This window comes from Dermochelys coriacea, chromosome 1 (assembly GCF_009764565.3).
Source record: "Dermochelys coriacea isolate rDerCor1 chromosome 1, rDerCor1.pri.v4, whole genome shotgun sequence".
NCBI classification, from domain to species: Eukaryota; Metazoa; Chordata; order Testudines; family Dermochelyidae; genus Dermochelys; species Dermochelys coriacea.
In genome coordinates, this window is record NC_050068.2 from 314,102,582 (window position 1) to 314,121,744 (window position 19,163).

The 19,163-nt window shown below is 44.6% G+C and overlaps 1 long non-coding RNA gene across 1 annotated transcript in view; it reads right to left on the reverse strand.

Annotated features, from left to right (window-relative positions):
• Positions 1-12,407: 12,407 nt before the first annotated feature.
• The window catches only part of LOC119844142, a 29,022-nt gene continuing 22,266 nt past the window's right edge, over positions 12,408-19,163 (reverse strand). Inside the window, exon 4 of the long non-coding RNA XR_005289181.1 lies at positions 12,408-12,568. This is a non-coding gene — a long non-coding RNA (uncharacterized LOC119844142). The remainder of the gene's footprint in view (positions 12,569-19,163) is intronic.

Genomic DNA, 19,163 nt, shown 5'->3' on the forward strand with positions numbered 1-19,163 from the left:
GGCTAATTCCAGCAGTTAACAAGAATATCAGAGGAACAGTGGGGGGTGGGGTGGGAGGGAGAAATACCATGGGGAAATAGTTTTACTTTGTGTAATGACTCATCCATTCCCAGTCTCTATTCAAGCCTAAGTTAATTGTATCCAGTTTGCAAATTAATTCCAATTCAGCAGTCTCTCGTTGGAGTCTGTTTTTGAAGCTTTTTTGTTGAAGTATAGCCACTCTTAGGTCTGTGATCGAGTGACCAGAGAGATTGAAGTGTTCTCCAACTGGTTTTTGAATGTTATAATTCTTGAGGTCTGATTTGTGTCCATTCATTCTTTTACGTAGAGACTGTCCAGTTTGGCCAATGTACATGGCAGAGGGGCATTGCTGGCACATGATGGCATATATCACATTGGTAGATGCGCAGGTGAAGGAGCCTCTGATAGTGTGGCTGATGTGATTAGGCCCTATGATGGTATCCCCTGAATAGATATGTGGACAGAGTTGGCAACGGGCTTTGTTGCAAGGATAGGTTCCTGGGTTAGTGGTTCTGTTGCGTGGTGTGTGGTTGCTGGTGAGTATTTGCTTCAGATTGGGGGGCTGTCTGTAAGCAAGGACTGGTCTGTCTCCCAAGATCTGTGAGAGTGATGGGTCGTCCTTCAGGATAGGTTGTAGATCCTTGATGATGCGTTGGAGAGGTTTTAGTTGGGGGCTGAAGGTGATGGCTAGTGGCGTTGTGTTATTTTCTTTGTTGGGCCTGTCCTGTAGTAGGTGACTTCTGGGTACTCTTCTGGCTCTGTCAATCTGTTTCTTCACTTCAGCAGGTGGGTATTGTAGTTGTAGGAATGCATGATAGAGATCTTGTAGGTGTTTGTCTCTGTCTGAGGGGTTGGAGCAAATGCGGTTATATCGTAGCGCTTGGCTGTAGACAATGGATCGAGTGGTATGATCTGGATGAAAGCTAGAGGCATGTACACAGACTAACACGGCTGCTACTCTGAAACCTGTCATTATGCAAGACTTTGGACATAGTTTCTCTGGAGCATGTCCTCTATGTCAATTCCAAATGTGATTCCCCATATAAAACAGACAAGATGGATGAGGTAATATCTTTTATTGGACAAACTTGTCTCTCTAATATTCTGGGACCAACTTGGCTACAAGAAGATTGTATCCCACATATGACTCCTGTAAGGGAATTACTTTCAGAATTTTCTGAGAAGATGGTTTGTCCCTTCACCCAGCCCCTTAAACACACCAGAAAATCTTCTGAAGTAGGTCACATAAATTTATATCTAGGTATATTCAACCTCTTTTTCATTTTCTGAGTAATAATATTTGGAGAGTTATGTGATTTTTTTACAAATCATAAAAATAAGAAGGAAGATACAGAGGAGAACTCCACCTTCGGTACATACAGTGTCTGTTACTCTGTGAAAAGAATCTGAGTTTCATTTTGGAAACATATTGGACAGATTTCTTACACCTTTAATCAGCTAAAACTCTTGCTTCCTAGTTCTAATAACAAGGAGAGGCTCTTTTGTGCAGGTCCTTTCTTCTTTCAACCCATACAGAGGCCAGATGAGTAGCCTGCAGAGACTATTGTAATCGTGGGACTGGCGTGTGAAGAGCAGATCTTCCTTCTTGCACTTCTGCCCAAGCTAGATCCTGGGTCTAGGATATGCCTCTTCATGCACAATTACGACCCAATCCTGCAAAGACTTAAGCAGCTAAGTTACTTAAGTCAATGCATGATCAGGTCCTGAAATTGCCAAGGAAAATTGCATACTGAGGATATGCAGTACACCATTTACGCTTGTTCACAACTTTAGCTATTCACCATTTTTATTTAAACTTAATAAAACACATATTTCTACTCAGTAATTAAGTACATGCTGAGTCTGAAGTGTTAAATTCAAACCAGTTTTGAGTCATCAAAAATCAAATAAAATCTGAACTATTCACTGAAAGAATAAAAACCACAGGGTTCTCATGATATTCAGGTAATTCAAGAATGCCTGAATTGATTTCCTTTAAATGTTTAAAAAATGTTCACATTGGAGTGAACAAATATGAGAAGTTTCAGCTTAACTAGTCCCTTTAGGAGAAGATATAACTACTGAAAACAAAGGCTCAGAAGGAAAGTGCCATTTTACTCAAAGCTTTGCTGCTGCAACACAATTGTATTAATAAGTCACACAGCCAGAAAGTAAGAAGTCAAGCATAAATGAGCTGAACTAGGCCCAGATCAGGAAAAGGTACTTAAGTATGTGCATTTAGTTTAATTACTTAAGCAGTCCCTCTGAGTTAAACTACTCATGTGCTTAAGTACCTTCCTTGAATCGCAGCCATAATCATCAAACCTATATAAAATAAAACAATCACTTCTTAGTTATATGCCCGGAAATTGTTGTAAACAGTGAATCTTCCAACAAAATCCTTACTTACAAAGTAAATTACAGTAAGTAGATACTTAAAGATAGATAAGAAATGTCTGTAAAGTGAATTAATCCACAAACCTATTACCAAAATGACTGATGTTTCAATGTAGCTAAATTAACAAATGAACAATGCTCGTAGTTTCAAATGTGACCTTTGTTATATGGCAATTCCAGTAGCTAGTAATAGAGCTGGCATCTAATCTTTATTTCATATCAGGAACAAAAATTACATGCTCTATTGGAAATTATTTAAGTAGTTTTCAGAGCTTCGTTTCAGAGAGTGGAAACTTGGGGACAATAAGAGTCGCTAGTTTCATTGACATTAAAGAGGACTGAACTTTTCCAAATTGTATAATTTTGATAGTTTTTACTGTTCAGGAATAGTTGGTTGCTATCCAGCTGATCTACAAGGAATAATTTTTTAAAAAGCAGAGACCTCAAAATAAGAGTGAGACTTGCCCACAAGATGTGCTAGAGCACCACAGTGGCAAAAAAAAGTAATATATAGATTTGTTTATTAAAAATGCATTTTTCCCAAAAAAGCACTTAAAAAATGTAGTATGTGTCGATGCTTCTTGATAGAGTTACTTTGTAGCATAAGTACTATCTGATCTGGCAATTCTTAGGGCTTGTCTCCACTTATCGTGGATCAACACTGTGGTGATTGATCCACCGGCAGCCGATCGCTCTCCTGTCAACTCCAGTACTCCACTGGAACAAGAAGCGTAAGGTAAGTCAACGGGAGAGTTTCTCCTGTCAATGCAGCATGGTGTAGACACTGCAATAAGTCGACCTAAGGTACGTCAACTCCAGACACATTAGTCACATAGCTGGAGTTGCATAACTTAGGTCGACTTAACCCGTAGTGTAGACCTGCCCGCAAAGTGCCTTCCTATTCTTTATTAAACAGTAAAGTATACATATATAGTCAGAGCACAAATGTATACTGCCTCCACGTGGTTGCTTTTATAGTGTCTCAATGTTTTCAAAAACTTCAGCTTTCAACGGTGAAATTTACCGTGGTGGGGAGAACTAGCACAAGCACCTACTTTACCTCTCAAAACAGGGCCTTGGCGAGGGTTGCATTTCATCTCTAATACATAACAGCACTGTGATGGGGATCCTGACCATTTGGTACCAGGGAATAGGAAAAATTACAGCAGGCCTCTGACCTTGTGCACTTGCACCAGTGAGGAACCAAACTATGGAAAGGTGGAGAAGTGAGAATATGACTAGGTTCAGCTATTGCTTATTGCTGCACTATCTAAAGGAAGCAGAATTTGATTTCTCAGTTTGTCTTGACCTGATGTGACGAGAGAACTGGCCTTAACATAACTGTAGCTTGGATTTGATATGACTGACAGCCATCTTGTGTCCTCAGCTAACTATCAGAAGCTGGAAGCTGGACACCACATAGTAAAAATTTGGCCTTGCTTAGGCAGACAAAAACAACTGCACAGCTGTAGCTTCAGTGTTTGCTAACAAGGTTAGATAAGGTGAAGTGACAGATTTGTGGGAATGGAAGGGAGAATGGAGAGCTGACCTTGAATCTGCATGCCTTTGATTATAAGTTTTGCTGAGCAGCTACTTTACTGATAAATAGAAATTAGGAGGATTTTTTTTTTACTGTTGTTAGGGAGTAGTCAGCCTGGTAGGGGTTATTAGAAGTTGTTGCTTTGGCTTAAGTTACCTATACAAAGTTTAATCAGAAAAGGCACTTTGGAGAAGTTTGGATTGCTGCAAGTGTAACATCGACAGACCACAGTCGCCGGCATCGAACCTGAGACCTCTGAAGCTTAGTGCATGAGTCTCTACTGCTTGAGCTAAAAGATGCATGGCTGTTAGCTAAGGTTGTAGCAGATTCATTAATCTCTAAGTGGACTTGGTGCCATTAGAGGGGACAGAGCACCACACCCAGGAGCTGTTTGGGTTACACAAGCAAGAGGACACTGACATCTCTCTCTCTCCAGCTGGCTACCGGAGTCCTGCTGCTGTCACTCGATACCACCTCACGCTTTGGGTAATTATATCTGGGATGCTTCTAGACTATTGATAGGCTTGATGTATGCTTAAGACCTAATTAAAAGGATTTGGGGGTGAAAGCACTCTTGTGTGTACCAATCGTTTATCAGACAGAGGAGCTGTGTCCCCACTGATAGAAACCATCCTCAAACCACTCACCACACAACCTCCTCCAGGACACAGCCGACTTCTCCAGAAACTCCACAACATTAACGACCTCCCTTAGAAAACCATCCTTGCCACCATGTATGTAACCTTGCTATACACCAACATCCATTACAATGACAGCATCACAGCCTGCCTCAAGTATTTAAAAGATAATGGACAGCCCTCAGATATCTACCCCAAATACATCACCAAACTCATCCATTTCATCCTCACCCATAGCAATTTTACATTCAACTATAAACACTTTATCCAAACCATGGGAACAGCCCTGGGTACTAGGCTGGCTCCTCAATATGTCACACATCACCTCCATATTGGTGCAAATAACAAAATTCATTCCGCACATGGACATAAAAAATTAGAGGGAACACTGCCAGTAACCGTCCCAAACACACCAATAAATCCATTATCCAGAGTCAGACAGAATATGCTCCAAGAAGGAAGTCCAGGATATAGAATCATAGAAGATTAGGGTTGGAAGAGATCTCAGGAGGTCATCTAGTCCAACCCCCTGCTCAAAGCAGGACCAACACCAACTAAATCATCCCTTATACACTTAACACACTGAAAAATCATTTTCACCAAACAAGGGCACTCCACCAAAGTAGATCACATTATGAAACCGAGCACCCGAATACTCTGAGAGAACTTCTTCAATGCTTCAATACAGAAATAAAACCCCCTCTAACCGCACCCCTCCCATTGTCACCTAACACCCCTCCCTGGATCCCATATGAGGTACCATCAAACAATTATAACCCATACTCAAGAGAGACCACATCCTGAAAGAGAACTCCTAAACTCTCTCTTCTGGCCTTCAGACAACCCCCCTCAACCTCTCCAACCTCATCATCAGAAGCAAGCAGTCCTCATTGTCAATGGAAATCTGCACATCACCTTCAAAAGACAAGCCTGGGAGCTTAAAATTCATAACATTGCTAGATACAAAAAATCATGGACCCAAAAGGGTCACTGGATTTATGGCTTAGTAGAACAATCTATAACCCACTAAATTCCTGACAGACACACACATTTTTTTCCTTTACCCCCTATGACTGGAGAGCTGTTAATGGGCTACTTCAATGGTCCCTGGAAATGTGTGTTACCTACTTATGCTAAACAATCTGTTCCACCTTGTGTTTAGCTGGGACACTCTGAGTAAATTTCCCAGACCTGAAGAAGAGCTCTGTGTAAGTCGGTTCAGTAAGAGATAATATCACACCCACCTTGTCTGTCTAATATTCTGGGACCAGCACAGGTATAGCAACACTGCATACAAGCTAAACTGAAGTCAATTACGGTAACTAGTTTCCGTTGGGCATTACTAATACATGGGTGGCAATCAATGGACTAATGAGGCAATTGGCTGAGTAACTGGGAGGATATAGTTAGGATGAACTGGGAAGTAAGGGAGTAAGCTGGGGAGAGGATAGAAAGCTGTGTAGAAGTCTCCTGCTGCATACCTATGGTTCCTTCTGATATGCTTTGAAACTGAAGATTAAAAGCACACATGGTGAAAGGGAACCTGTGTTTGTGGCTGGGAGACCACTAAGAATAGGCTACTTAGTGGTACTCAGAGGGTAGCTGAAGGTCCAAGATATCAGGGATAAGATCCGAGATATTAACCCTTTCAGCTGTGACAAGGAGTCTTGAGGGGTGACCTGTGCAAAGGCAAGAGATCCAGGCACGATGGACGAGATACTGCACTAGCTGGTGGAACAACAAATAGAGATGCAGAAAACTCAGCAGATGAAGCATGCACTTCTGGGTTGGCAGGCGGACCTGCAGTGGACATGGCAAGAGTTCATTAAGGAAGCAGTCCCAGGTACAGCAGCAGCTCCTACAGAGGCTGATGAGTTCCAATGAGGGAATTGGAAATCAGATGGTGATCAAGGACCATGTAAGATGGCCCTAGGGGATGACTCCAGTGCCTTTTTGTTAACCTTTGAGCAGAGTGGCTACTAGTGCCGGATGTATGGATACTTCGGCTAGCCCCTTGCCTGACCAGCAAGGCTCAGGCAGCTTATATAGCCCTGAATGAGCACCAAGCTAGAGGCTATGATACACTGAAGGCTGCTATTTTGGACAGAATGGGCCTGTCAGTGGAGAAAAACTGCCAAAAGTTCAGAGCAGCCAGCTGGAGTGGTGGGATATGTCCCAGGGCTTTTGCACAGAAATTGTCAGACTGGGCCACTCAGTGGTTCAGGCCAGATAGTTAGAACATCAAAACCGTAACAAACTCAATTTTCCTTGAACAGTTTATACAGAGACTCCCTGAGGTTACAGGCATCTGGGTCTGGAGGCATCTGCTGGAACTGTTAGAAGTTGCTGTAAAATTAACAGAGTATGTGGAAGTAGACTTTCCATAGAGAAAACTCTGTCCCCCTACAGCAAGGGATGGGGAAGAAAGCTTGAGGAACCTCATTCATGAAAGTCCAGGAATTGGATGCAAGAGACAAATAAGGGTGCCCAAATTGCCCAGTGGTTTGTTACCAGTGAGAGGGTAAAGGTCATATAATGATAGAATGTCCCTACATGGACTGTGGGTTTGTGGAATTGTGTGGAGGAACAGACATAAAAGGGGGACCTGAGATCAGAAGCACCAGAATAGGGGGACCAAGGGGCTATGGCCCTCCTGTTGGATCATATTAAAGAAGTTCTGTATTAAAATCACAAATGAGTTTGATTCCCCATAGTTTAAATTCTATTACTAATTAAGGTATTACTAATTAAGAGGTCTCTTGGTTTTTGGTACTGTTTCTCTCCCTCTCTGTGTGAAACTTGCAAGCTGCTAATTGTGTTAGTACATTCTAAGAGTTCTCAAAGCAATTCTTCATAACAACAACTACTCACACAGAGAGAGACTCAAAGCAATACCCTGTAACAACAGAAACAGCACCCAGAGACTCCCCGCCCTTTTGTTGTATTCATCTCGCTTTGTTAACAATTGTGATTAAAATAGAGATAGAGGATGGATATGGATGGATGCTTGGTGTGGATAATAACTGAATGATCAGGGAGGTGCCAGCCTCAGAATCCAGTGTCCATCGGCTGAAGAAGGTGTCAAGTGGAAATAACCAGAGGACCCCCGGAAGGCAGACTGGAATCCACCCAACAGCCTCAAGAATGGGAGAACCAAAGAACAAGATAACATCTGGCATCATGGAGCCATCAGGAATATGCCATCTGCTGATTGATTCAGCAATAGCATGATGAAGCAATTCCTATAGACTGGCATAGGAAGAAATTCCTATAAAAATGGACTCTAGAAAGTGAGAACTTTGGGGTCTGATTCTGCAAATCAACTTCCAGGAGCGTAAGATGAGCATCTGACAAGGCCCTGCTCCCTCGTGTTCAGGCCACCTGGCCAGTGGCTTGGCATTAGCAACTCTAAGGCTGGTAACTATGATAACAACCTTGCAGAATCTATGTGTGTATGAATGAATGTGTGAATAAATATGAAATTGATTGGAATGTTATAGCTATAACTAACTGCTTACTATGATTCTTTCTGTATTCACAATAAATGTGACATTTTGCCTTTTCCCCTTTAATAAGATCCTGCTGGTTTTTATTTTATTGGTATAACACTCCTGCTTTTGAAAGTGAACAGGCCTGGCCCACCCACTTTCCACCGCAAGCTCGGCCTCATGCCCCTCCTCTTCCCCCCAGACGCCCTGCCCTCAGCCACGCCAGAAGCTGGAGCCCAGCCCAGGCAGCTGTGGGAAGCTGCGACCCTCCACCGGCCTGGGGTCAGAGGGCCCAACAGCAGCCCTCAGCCCATGTTCCCACCCCCCACAGGTTCCCCACCCAGGGCAGATGGAGGGTCTGCAGCCCCCCACAGCTGCCTAAGTGGCTCTTACCATGGCTCATCTGCGGCTTTTTGGCCCTGTGGCCCCGCCCCCAGGCCAGGCCAGCAGCCAGAGCTGGGTCAGCAGTGTAAGAGCAGCACAGGCAGCTGTGGTGAGCCCTGACCCCTCCGTCTTCTCTGGGCAGGGAGCCTGCAGGTTGGGGACATGGGCTGCTTTCAGGGTCCCCCACCCTGGGCTACTGGAGGGGCCCAGGCTCCCCGGCCTGGCTACAGCTTTTGGCTTGGCCAGGGGATGGGCCTCATGAGGAAGAGAAGGGGCAGGTGCAGGGCCATGGGGATGGGGCCTCATGGCCCCACACACACACATACACACACACACTTTTAGGAGCTCACAACTGTAGACTCCAGCTGGCCCTCAAAGTCCAGTATATAATAAGCCTAGATGAACCATAACCAGTTTGGAAAGAACTGAGATGCTGGAGGACTTGGGTGGAAAGGGGGAAAGAAAAACTCTACAAAGAGCAGTGTATCAGGGAGTGCTAGATCAGAACACCTAAAGGAGCAGCAGGGCAGAGGCTCAGACAGCTCCTAAAAGCAGAAAACTGTGGGCAAGGCACATTATGAAGGGCATGCTGAAGGGGGAGGGGGTCTGATTATGAGACTTTGGCAGATGAATTTACCTCAGTAGTCCAGAGTCGGGGCAAGATACGTCAGGGGAAGAGAGTGATCCTGATATGAAGTCTCTGGAGGGACAACTTACGCTGGTGGGTACAAGCCAGAGGCAAAGTATGCTGGAGAAAAGATCCATGTGATGGGATTGGTGTGGTAATGTATGGGCCGAGGTGGAGGTGTGCAGATAGAAGGCAGGAGTCCCTTACTGATGGTCCATGGAAGGCCAGTCTCAAACGACACAGTAAACTCAAGTAGAACCCCAACCCCATAAAGAGGATAGACTGTGGGTAGCAAAGAAGACCTCTTCTGGAGGCAAGTAAAGGTCTCAATCGAAATAAGTGGAAGTGGTATGTGACAGGGCGGTATCTGAAGTTGCTACAATACTGGGAAGACTGCAAACTTAATTGAAGTCAATTAACCAGTTTCTGTCATGGATTACTGACACTTGGGTGGCAATTGATGGGCTAATGAGGCAATTGACTCAGTAATTGGGAGGAACTGGCAGTAAGGAGAGGCTCAGAGAGTGAGCCAGGAAGGGGAGAGAAAGCTCTGTGGAAGTGGCCTCCTGCTGTACACTGTTAGGATATGTACTGTTTTCAGAATAGCAGCCATGTTAGTCTGTATCTGCAAAAAGAAAAGGAGGACTTGTGGCACCTTAGAGACTAACATATTTATCTGAGCATAAGCTTTTATGAGCTACAGCTCACTTTATCTGATGCATTCAGTGAAAAATACAGTGGTGAGATTTATAAACACAGAGAACATGAAACAATGGATGTAACCATATACTGTAACAAGAGTGATCAGGTAAGGTAAGCGATTACCAGCAGGCGAGCGGGGGGGGGGGCTGAAAAACTTTTTGTAGTGATAATCAAGGTGGGCCATTTCCAGCAGTCGACAAGAACGTCTGAAGAACAGCGGGCAGGGGGGAGGGGAATAAACATGGGGAAATAGCTTTACTTTGTGTAATGACACATCCACTCCCAGTCTTTAGTCAAGCCTAAGTTAATTGTATCCAGTTTGCAAATTAATTCCAATTCAGCAGTCTCTCGTTGGAGTCTGTTTTTGAAGTTTTTTTTGTTGAAGGATAGCCACCCTCAGGTCTGTAATTGACTGACCAAAGAGATTGAAGTGTTCTCCGACTGGTTTTTGAATGTTATAATTCTTGACGTCTGATTTGTGTCCATTTATTCTTTTACGTAGAGACTGTCCAGTTTGGTCAATGTACATGGCAGAGGGGCATTGCTGACACATGATGGCATATATCACATTGGTAGATGTGCAGGTGAATGAACCTCTGATAGTATGGCTGATGTGATTAGGCCCTATGATGGTGTCTCCTGAATAGATATGTGGACACAGTTGGCAACGGGCTTTGTTTCAAGAATAGCTTCCTGGGTTAGTGGTTCTGTTGTGTGGAGTGTGGTTGCTGGTGAGTATTTGCTTCAGGTTGGGGGGCTGTCTGTAAGCAAGGACTGGCCTGTCTCCCAAGATCTGTGAGAGTGACGGGTCGTTCTTCAGGATAGGTTGTAGATCCTTGATGATGCATTGGAGAGGTTTTAGTTGGGGGCTGAAGGTGATGGCTAGTGGCGTTCTGTTATTTTCTTTGTTGGGCCTGTCCTGTAGTAGGTAACTTCTGGGTACTCTTCTGGCTCTGTTCCTTTAAGAGCCAAGTACATGCAAGAGAGAACCTGGTTGGAAGGAATCCAGCTTCACCAGATTCACAGCTAGGAGCACATGGCTCGCCTTTGTCGCGGCAAAGATCCATACTCTCTCACAGGCTGAGAAAGGAAGGACCCATTAGCCTTTGTGTTACTACCCAATCCCAGTGATTTGGGGCATGAGTTGCTTATTTCCAAAACTTCTGCTGCAGAGACCATTTGTTTTCAAGACAACACTGACCCAGATCCTCCACAATATTTAGGCCCGCAACTCTTATTAATTTCAATGGGAGTTAGCAGCCTAAACACTTTGGAGGATCTGGCCACTATTCTCCCATAAGTACTTTTTTATTTAGGAGGGCACCATTGGCCTGAACAAATCTCTTGCCCCAGGGAGATTCAGTACCTAGCCCTTAGTCACAATCAGCCTACCTCCATTGACTGCAGTGGAGCCACACCAATTGATGACAGTAAAGAATCCAGCACTAAGGAACCAATGGGTCCAAAATTATATGACTAACTGCCATATAGGTGAACACAGAGTGGGGTATGGTCAGTGCAGCTAGAAAGTTTTGTGGAGTATGTGAGTAATCAGTGAGTCTACAATTATTTTCTGCTGAGAATGTATGATCAAAATCCAGAAGGAGCTGAGAGATTCACTAATATGTTCCAGATCAAGTAGTAAGTTTTGCCTCACCCTACATACAGGCAAGGCTATTACTTAATGCAGTTTGTGGTTCCAGTCACACAGATATCAAAGAATTAGTTCCCTGGTAAAGCAAACATCTTGTCACATCCTCAGCCCTTTAATTACTAAACAATACTTAGAATCGTACATCAGTCTGTATTTTATCAGCATTCAATCAAATTGGCACAAAATAAAAGAAATACTACTATGTTTCTTTGTTTTGCAAGAAAAGAGTCCAACAAACTCCAGAAAAGAGAGCACTTTGAACAATTCTCAGAACTTTGGGCCTGATTCTGATTTTACAGTGGTGTAAATGAGATCAATAGTAATTCCACTGAAGTCAGAAAGACACTGGTGTAAAACTGAATCAGCCCCTCTGATTCTTCAAACACAAATATTTCTAAGTAATATATAATATATATAATATATATAATATCTAATATATTAGTCCCAAAACTGTGGGGCACACATGCCCTGGGGGCATGGAGGTACATTTGGGAGGGGGGTGCGGTGGGGCCTGGGCCAGGGCCCAAGGGGAATGGGGAAGAAGCACCACCCAGCCCCAGTTTGCCCCCAGTCCAGCTCCAGCCCTAGCTCCATTCCATCCCCAGGCCAGCTCTGCCCTCAGGCCTGCTCTGCCTCTAGCCCCAGCTCCTCTCCCACCCCAGTTCTACCCCCAGATCCACCTTCAGCCCACGTTCCTCTGCTAAGCCACCTGTGCAGTAATGGATGGGGCATGGACAGATTCCATTACTGGTAAGGGCCGGCGTGCAACTGGAAAAGTTTGGGCACCACTGCTATAATAGCATAAATAAATTCTTTTAAAGAATAATTACATTGTAAAGAACATGTGTTTTGGTGGAGATAATTTATCCATCACATACCAGCCTTCTACTGCTCTCTCTAAAATAATATTATATATAAGAAACATTTTATTTTAAAAGTTTTTATTACAGTGACATTTCATGAGTTTGCTGTGTAAGAGTGTTCTTGTTAAACATTTCTCTCTCCAGAGTCTTCTCTTCCTCTTCTCCTTAATGTGTTTTCATCTTGGCCAGACTATGTCCTGGGCACTGGCTGCGTTGCTTGAACACCACATGTCTTCTTTATTTTACAATGTTTCTAAAAAAGAAGTAGAAATAGAGATCAAGAATTACAAAGATCAAAAATAAAAATTCATACAGATAAAAAATGGATCACCTACCTCATGATTCAGCCCTATACCGGTAGGTCTTAAAATAGCCTAGAATCAGTACTCAGGGGTTAAAAGATTTGGACCTGGACTCTTGTTTCTTGTTACCTTTCGTCCATCATAAAAGCAAGGATTTCTTCACACTCCTTGATATTGTTGACATTGCTTATATGTTTTCAACGTGGAAGCTTCTCCTCAGTGGTACACACTAAACTCCACTCTGTGACTTCCAAGAGGGAAAGGATATATGGATTATATTGTGGAATGACATTTCCTTGTTTCTTATGTATTTTTTTTCCCACTGAAAAAGTACTTCAAATGCTTACCTTATATAGTCAAACAAATCAGTCTGGATCCCAACTATATCACTCAATGCAAATGTATTCATACTTCATAAACATTTATAATATATTTCCATTTTGTATTACTTAGAGAAAAGGGCCTGCTAAATAAAAGTATATTTTGTATATATTCATATTTTTATACATTTATTATTATATAATATATATTTATATATAAGTATATTTCATATGATATTACTTACATTCTTTAGAATATTATTGATCTTTAGCTAGTTAAAGAATCACTTACGTCAATACAGAATATCTAATTATAAATCTAATTGGTATATTTGACAGAATTTTCAGCATGAAATTAACTTCTTTTGGCTTCTTAATATGAAGAGCTTCTTTATCTCACCAAGTGCATTGTGCTTTTATGAAGGCCACAATATAGTGAGAACAATTAAAGAGACTACACTGTCCAGATTGAAGTGTATACAGTTTGGGGATACCATGCTTGGAATCATGAGGACAGAGAAAATGGATGAGAAAATAAGTCACTGACATATGAATTCTTGAAGACTGAAGAAACTAAATGGTTAAGGGCCTTGACCCCTTGTGGGCCAGAATCTGTACCATAAGAGGAAGAAAAGATGGAAGAGTCATGGGCAGTGGGAGAACCACTGGCTAGGGGAGGCTAGCCCCTGGCCTGGACCACCCCTTCCGCCTCAGGCCCACCCCTCCCCGCAGCCCCAGAGCACCGGGTTGCATGCGCCCCCTCCCAAACCCGGAGCACCAGGCAGGTGGGATACACATGCCACACGGGCCTGTTTGGGGAGGCACAACCTTCCCCTGCCTATTAGACGTGCCGCCCATGGGAAGAGTGAATACACTTATGACAGAATGCTGACCTATGAATAGTTGAACAGTTCAGGTGGGGAACCTGTAGTTTAAAGGGATTGGCAGCAAAGCTATGGCAGAGCAGGGACATAACCCAGGCATCATAAGTGCTACATCCTTCACATGGATCTTCCTGGCTGCAGGGATGTGCCCACACAGATATACTTTGTCAATCCTGGCCATGTTTTCTTTCTTAATGGCATACATCGAGAAGTGAGCTAGCAACTTCCAGGACATACCTTATTTGAAAAGTGCAGGAATTTGACAAAACTATGCTGAGGACGCACAACCACTTTTAAAAGTTGCATCTACATCCACAAAAATAGCCTGTGTGCTAATGGGGGTGAGGGATGGCGAGGAGTAAAGCATGACAACATAAGCCTGTCACTGTACAGACAACATCTTTCAGTGTTCTCTGGGTTTTTAACTACCATCACAACAGCACAGGGAAATACAGTGCTAAAAGTTCTAAAGACATTTTTGCCATTCCAGATAATTTTAACATCTCTGTGACAAGCTCAGAAAGATCTGGTCTGCAGTCATTGCACAAAAGGCCCATGAATGTCAGTGAAAGTTTTGCATGAGTAAGCTCTGCAGGAATAGGACCATAAGTAATGGTAATGCAATTTTGCCATAGGGAACCTCTGCGGGTACCATTACTATGATAGCCAAGCAAGTAAATTGTAAATAATTTGATAAATTTACCATCTTTCTGTTCAAGAATTGTTGAGGTTAACTCAAGTGTATTTGTCATTCAGAGATACTCATTGGAGAATTCAGTAGAACAATTCTTGCTCTGAAGATAGTATGAACTGTTTGCTTGTCAACAGAGTGTCTAATATCTGAAATTTGAACTGTCATATGCTATTGTTTCAGATTCCTTACTACATGAGTAAGTGACTCTTAGAATCAAGATTGTAATGTGAATATTTTTGTTTACAAAAAGACAGCTTTTGACACATATTCTCCAACATTTTTGCTTCAAATTCAGCAGCTCTGCAAATATTCTTGCCTGCAAACTCATTAGCTAGAACCCTACAGAAAGAAAACACAAAAGAAGCGTAAACACAAGTAAAACAAATCAATTTTTATTTGAGCAAGTATTTGAGGATAAAGTTTGGTGTGTTTGCCTTGTCCAGGTCTAGCTACCATTTTTTCCTATGAAATGAAGAATAAAAGTGAATCAGAGATACCGCAGCAATGAGTGCTGTGTCCTCATTAACCCCTTAAGACTGCCATGCAGAACTTTTATTAAAAATAATACATTTCCCTTCACATCCATTTTTTTGACATCTGCTACTATCAAATAAGGTCACAGGAGCAACAACAGGAAACAGTTGGGGAAGCAGCTCAACATCTTAGATGTTTACATACAAATGTATGGAGAATAAACTCGAAGTCTTAGTACTAAATTATGATTAAGGCTGCGAGTCATTCACAGAAGTCATGGAAGTCACACAGGCATCCCGGTCTGTCCCTTACCTGGAGGAGAAGTAGTGGTGGCAGGGCCCTTGGCCACCCACCCACACAGAGGAGGAGCAGCAGTGGCAGGGCCCTGGGTTGCCCTCCCCTTGAGGGAGGAGCAGCAGCAGTAGAGCCCCAGGCCGCCCACCCTCAGGAGCAGCAGCAGCAGTGACAGCGGGGCCCCAGACTGCCCCTCCAGGAGCAGTGGCGGGGCCCCGGGATGCCCCCCCTCAGCTGCAGCAGCAACTGCCAGAGCATCTCCCTCAGAGCAGCAGCATCCAACCCCCAGAGCAGGAGCGCCCCTCCTCCCCAAGCACCTAAGATTTATTGCCCCTTGACCTGTCCATGACTTTTACTAAAAATACCCGTGACTAAATCATAGCCTTCATTATGACTAAACTGACATCATTGAGACTTGGTGGGATAAATCTCATAACTTGAATATTGGTGTGACGGGGGCCTGCCCTGCACTGTCCCTGAGAGGGTTAAAACCAGCCTTGGGAGGCTGAGCAGCAGGCAGCCAAAGGAGTGGTTGCAGGGGAAACAGCCAATTAGGGCGGCATCTGGACCAGCCAATCAGGGCCCAGCGGCCCATCTAAAAGAAAGCTGCAGACCAGAGCAGGTTGGTCTGATGCAATGAGCTCTAGGGAGAAGACTGGCTTCCTAGAGGGCTACAGAGAGACCTGCACCTGGGGAAGGGCAGGTGCTAGCAGGGTCCAGGGGAGCCAGGGAGAGTTTTTGACGGGCTGCCAGTGTAACCCACACACCTCCTGGATGTGGTGTTCTGTCCCATCGAGTAGCACTGAGACCACTTAGAGAGAGAGAGAGCTAAAAAGAGTCTGCTCTACAGCCTTAGCTAACAGCTAGTTGACCTTTAGCTCATGCGGTAGAGGCTCATGCACTGAGCTCTAGAGGTCCCTGGTTCGATCCTGCCTGCCGATGCTCAGGGTCTGTCAGCGTTACAAGTGGGGGCTCATCCACGATTTCAACTGGGAAGTCTCTGAAGCTCAGGACATGCCCCCTCAGCAAGGAGAAGTATGTAACCCACACACCTGTTTTGTCCCATTTAGTGGCACTGAGACCACTTAAAGAGAGATAAAATGAGTCTGCTCTACAGCCAGTTGGCTTTCAGCTTATGCAGTAGAGGCTCATGCCCTAAGCTCCAGAGGTCATTGGTTCAATCCTGTCCACTGATGACTGGGGTCTGTCACTATTACACCAGGACTTACAGGCTCGAGGTCCAGGGAAGAGGGTGCAGGAGCAGAGGAAACTGAGGCTGTGGGGAAGTGGCCAAGGAAATAGAGACAGTGAGCTGGAAGGAAGAGGCAGCAGGAAGCTGCTGTTTGCAGGGTCCCTGGACTGGGGCCTGGAGTAGTGGGCGGGCCTGGGCCCACCACTGAAGGAGTGGCCTGGCTGTGGACTGCCAAGCAGCTGTGAGGAATGGCTGGACTCTTGTTGGAAGAGTCCCCTGGAAGGCAGGGAACTGGAGGGCTGTGCCAAGAAGCAGACGCCGAGAGAAAGGAGCAACAACAGGTCTGCAGGCAGAGGTGAGAATGGGAGAGCCACGACCTTGTGAGGGCATACCTACTGGGACTGAGTTAATTCCTAAAATGCCCAGCAGGAGGTGCCAGTATGGTGAGTGACCCCATGACAAGTGGTATAGCTTATTCAGGAAGGACAGGCAGGAAGAAAGGAAGGATGTCTTATACATCAAGTTTCAGAGTAGCAGCCGTGTTCGTCTGTATTCACAAAAATAAAAGGAGTACTTGTGGCACCTTAGAGACTAACAAATTTATTTGAGCATAAGCTTTCGTGAGCTACAGCTCACTTCATGAAGTGAGCTGTAGCTCACGAAAGCTTATGCTCAAATAAATTTGTTAGTCTCTAAGGTGCCACAAGTACTCCTTTTATTTATACATCAAGAATATCTATATCTATAGATATATAGATATATATATATATGCGCGCATTGTGAGGTCCAGAAGGAGATAAGAGGCAGACCAGTTGAAAGTCTTTGGGTGAAGATAAAAAGGCAGGGAGGGTGTGACTAATGGGGCAACATCATGGTAGGAGTCTATGAAAGACCACTAAATCAGGAGGAGGAGGTAAATGAGAATTTCTAGAAGAAATAACAAAAATATATATCTTTTTAAAAGACCTGGTGATAATGGGAGACTAATTACACAGACAATTGATGAAAAAGTAATATGGCAAAACACAAAATCTCCAGTAAGTCTTTTTTTAATGTATTGGGGATAACTTCCGGTTTCAGAAGGTGGAGGAATTAACTGGGGAACTGCCATTTTAGACTTGATTCTGACTAACAGGGAAGAATTGGTTGCGAATCTGAAGGCAGTGTATGTGAAAGTGATGATGACCTGATAGATTTTGTGATTCTAAGGAAAGGAAGGAGTGAAAGCAGAAGAAAAGGGGCAATGAACTTCAAATAAGCAGACTTTATTGCACTCAGAGGAGGTAGGTAAGGTCGCATGAGAAAAAAATCTAGGGAAAAAGAAGTTCACTAGAGCTGACAGTTTTTCAGGCAAAAAACATTACAGGTGTGAGAGATTGACAGTTTCCTGAATGCACATTGTGAAATTAAGTTAAACCTTACTGAAAAACATCTTTGGGTTCCATTCTATTAAGATAATTGTGCATCCATTATTGTGGAATTGTATGTATTTCCATGGGAAAGGTAAATAAGAGAATAGCAGAGGGCAATTAGGCAAATTCAATCAGGTTGTAAAAGGAAGCCATCCCCTGATGAGGTTTACATATACTAGTTCGAAGGGGACTTTCCGGGGCCAACGGACAAAGCAAGCGTTTTTGGATAAATAGCCTGATTTTAAACTAGATCAGAGCCTTCTTCCTGATTCATCAAATGGATAGGACCATTGGGTCCACACAGGACCCCAATCCTTAGTATAGGGTTGGAAGGACTGGGCCTACTAAGGCCTAGAGTTGCCAACTTTCTAATTGCACAAAACCAAACACCCTAGCCCCGCCCCTTCCCTGAAACCCTGCCCCCTGCTCACTACATTCCCCCCTCCTTCAGTGGCTCGCTCTCCCCCACCCTCACTCACTTGCACTGGGGCAGGAGGTTGGAGTGCAGGAGTGAGTGACGGCTCTAAATGGGGGTGTGGGCTCTGGGATGGGGCCAGAAATGAGGGTGTAGGAAGGGGCTGCGGGCAGGGAGTTGGGGTGCGGGCGGGAGTGAATGCTCCAGCGGGACGTGCGGGCTCTGGGGTGGGGCTGGGGATGAGGGGTTCAGGGTGTGGGAGGGGGCTCCAGATTTTGGGGGGAAGCTCAGTGCTGGGGGTTGGGGCTTGAGGTTGCGGTGCGGGCTTACCTCGAGCAGCTCCCAGTCAGTGGTGCAGCAGGGCTAAGGCAGGCTGCCTGCCTGTTCTGGGGCACCGTGCTGTGCCCTGGAAGTGGCCAGCAGGCCCGGCTCCAGCTCCTAGGTGGGGTGGGGGGGCAGGAGACTCCCCAGCGCATGCAGCTCTCAGCCACCACCAACCCCCCCTCCCCCCCAGGAGTGCAGAACCAGTGCTCAGGCAGCACATGGAGCCCTGTGGCCCTGCTGCCTAGAAGCTGGACCTACTGGCCACTTCCAGGGTACAGCACTGTGCTGCAGGACAGGTAGGGACTAGCTTGCCTTAGCTCTGCACTGCTGACTGGGCTTTTAACGGCCCGGTCAGCACTGCTGACCAGAGCCGTCAGGGTGTTCTAGTCAAAAACTGGATACCTGGTCACCTTACTGAGGCCCCCTAAGACTGGGTGGTTGTTTTGAGCTGAAGCTGTGATAAACTGGTAACCACAAGGATTTCTCTGTGGTGGGGAGGCTGAAGGACTGGACGAGCCAGAATCCATGTTAGGGTTG